Source organism: Piliocolobus tephrosceles, chromosome 15, assembly GCF_002776525.5.
Source record: "Piliocolobus tephrosceles isolate RC106 chromosome 15, ASM277652v3, whole genome shotgun sequence".
Lineage (NCBI taxonomy): Eukaryota > Metazoa > Chordata > Mammalia > Primates > Cercopithecidae > Piliocolobus > Piliocolobus tephrosceles.
The window spans coordinates 66,601,899-66,605,392 of record NC_045448.1 but is presented as its reverse complement, the minus strand read 5'-3'; positions in this window follow the sequence as shown (position 1 = coordinate 66,605,392).

The following is a 3,494-nucleotide window of genomic DNA, read 5'->3' as shown; positions in this document are numbered from 1 at the left end:
AGTTGGGTGAGGTGTGCTTCAAATAGGAAGAATGGAGAAATGGCAGACTTAAGTGTTTGTCAGGAAACGACTCCTGCACCATACTCTGCACTTCCAAACATTGCCTCTGGGTTCTGTGTCCTCCCAACCAACAACCGCAGAGTGAAATAAAAACAGAAGAAAAGGAGTAAAGACTAGGCCACCTTATCCAGGAAGCCAAAGGCCCAAGATGCCTCCAGGAGCCCCTCCCAGTGCCTCTGAGGTCAATAAAACCTCATGACTTGATGACTCTTTGAGTCCTCCTTCAAAAGGCAGCATAATCACATTGCCAGAAAGATGGTGACTACAGGAGTGTTTGTTTATGTCAAACCTCAAAAACCCTTGGGGTTTGAATGGCTGGGTGATTGACAGTTCCCTCTGTCCCTGCGGTGCACTGGTATATTTGCCCTATCCTTCCCATCAGGGGCCCTCCTGTCCTATCCTTTTCATGCTGTCTTACTCTCCAGTTCCAGCTGGCTTCTCCTCACAAACCATCTCTTCCCCACAATGTAAGTCTTCCATTTTCAGTCTGTGGAAATTCATTTCACCCAAACCCTTCACACAGATGATGTTTATACTTTCTTTTCTGAAAGAGTCTTCTATGAAATAGGATCCTTAGTATTAAGTACTTAAGAGTTTCTAAACTTGAATCATTTAGGCTGTAGGTTAAATACAATTTAAATACAAAGGTTCAGATCTTTTTAAAGGAGAAAGGTGTAATTTATAAAACCTTGTACTAAAGAAGGAATAGAGAAAAGTTGTCATACAAATCCTTTAAACACTGCAAATAGTAAACCGGGGGGAATGGCAGAAGAGAAGAAAGGGGATTTTTACAATGCCAACGATTTCCATAGCTTGAGAAGTGCTTTATTCAGGCACCAGTTGGGATAATTCTGTTTTGAAACTAGCTCCTTTAAGAAAACTCTTCTTTTTCTGCTCCTAGGAAATGTTGACATGCTGAGAAGTACATGATGTAAAGGTGACATTCTGTGGCAGAGCCAAGGAATTGCAATGCTTTGATCTAAGCGTCCTGGGCTCTCACCTAACCTTCCTTTTCCAAGCTTCACAAACTTGTAAACTGGAGGGTCAAGGTTAACCTAACAAACTATTTGTGAACTTCAACTGGTATTTGCCTGTGAGCCTATCTGGTTTCTTTGTAGGTTATGTTCCAGGAGTTTACACCAGTGGTTAATTTCTCCCTAATCAGAGGCAGTTTACATAGCAGAAAGAGAGGAAGGATTGGCCTCAGAAGACTAAGGTTCAAGTCCTGGTTCTGCTCTCCCTCACTGTTCTCTTGCCCTCTCTGAGTCTCTCTTTTCTCATTTGTAAATGATGATTGCTTGGGCCACCACCTCCAGCCCACAGAGAGGCAGGCATGTGTTGGGGTGGCGGGTATGATGCAGTATAAATGTTGCACCAAGACAGAATATCTCTACTTCTGACTGGAATAGCACCTGTTTTCAGGTAAAGAACTCAGCTCACTTGCAGTGTCCATATCGACCCAGTAGATTCCATAGCTCCTTCTCTTTGTGTCCTTTCACAGGGCCCTCCAATCCCACTGCCTCCATCACAGACTTGAGTTTCTGGTAATGTCTTAGACATATCACAAAAATAATCTCTTCCTCTACAGGAGGCAAGTTGCAAATTCAGTATCTAGTTCATCTCCCAGGGCATTGGTTTTCAGGATCAGTATATTAATATGTCAATGGATGTCATAGAATCAGGCATGGAACTTGAATCCAGATTCCTGAATTTAGGAGACGGATGTTCCACCAACCTTATATTCCAAGTTTCAGGATAACATTCACATGATCTGATCCTTTTCATTTCAGAGGCCAGGAATGACTAAAGGTTTCACTTGGCTAAGTATTTTCCAGAGTATGGAGGCTTGCTTACTTCTCCAGCTAGTTTTGTTATGACAGGCAGAAGTTTCATTTTCCAGATGTTCTGTGGAAGCTTAGGATTTTTATTTTTCTCCTCTAAAGCGAAAACCAAAACCACTAATAGACTGAAACTCTAAATTGATTAGCTCCCAACACTACCTGGACCAAATTCATCTTTGTATTGCTATTGCTGTCTTTTCTCCTAGTCTGCTCTTTTACTGGATTTCTACCTCCCCATTTATAAGACAAAAGATAGAAAAGAGCAAAATAAGGTGTAGACTTATATCAAAACCTATGACAACTTTGGCCTTTTTTGTTTCTCACTGCAACAAAGGTATGCTTTAAAAGGTTTTACCGATGAGCTTTGCTATTTATTAAAGGCCAGAAGGAACTTTTTGCCCTAAGCACAAAGTTCAAATGTCTTTGGACAAGTCATTTAGACAGGTCGTAGGGTGTCTCACAACTTCAGTCCCAACTACTCAACTCTGATATTGTAGGGCAAAAGTAGCTACATGTAAACAAATGAGCATGACTGCGTGCCAATAAAACTTTATTTACAAAAACAGGCAGAAGGCTGGATTGGCCTGGGGGCCACAGTTTGCCAAGCCCTTCATTATTGATAACAAGGCTTCTCTAGATGAGAAATGAGTTTGTATTAAAGCAGGGGTTTCTATTGAGGCCACTTATTTAACATTTAGTACTTCATAGATTCTTCAGATTCATAGAGCTTCTTTCCTCCATTAGAAATGCTGTAGTATAGATAACAAAAAACCAACTAAGCTGACTTCCACAAATATCAATTTATTATTTCTTGTATCAAGGAGTGCAGTTAGGTGGTTCCTGCTACTGTTTTGTTTGCCCTCCCTTGCTGCTTTCTTGGGCCTGGGGTTCTTTCCTTCCCCTGCTAGAACTGTGGCAAATGGATAGCCGTTCATTATTGAAAAAAAAGATGAAAATGTACTTTCGTAGTCTCTAGAGTAGAGAAGAACAATGAGAAGAAATATTGCGAATGGAAACCAAGACAGCCAATCTACATCCCTCTGAAGCACATTGGAGACAGGACACTGTGTTGATGGTAGGAAATGTATGCACCCTAGGACTGATATTCAGGCATATGCTAAACACAGAGCTATAATTGCAATTTTTGATGAGAAGGTATTGCATAATGCCTCTGTTAGGAAAAACCTGAACAACAATTGTACGGGTGCTTCTTATGGACTTCATTAGTATTGGTGTTTTATTCATATCAATAATGATCAAGTGCCTATTAACCAAATGTTCCTATTGCCAAAATGTGTGACTTTCCCCTTGGTCCAAGGAAAGCACAAAAGAGAGATTTTGCTCTCTGTGACACACACACACACACACACACACACATATATAATATATAATGTGTTATATATTATATATGCATACATATATATGTAAGATAGCTTATATATAAATATATGATATGTAATATAGATATCATATATGTATAAAAGATAGCTAACATAATTAGCACTCTGCTGTCACGAAATGTAGCTTATCATAGCAAGGCAAAGGGAAAACATATCATATAGCTGAGATTCTGGGGAGGGGGTATTTTTGAAG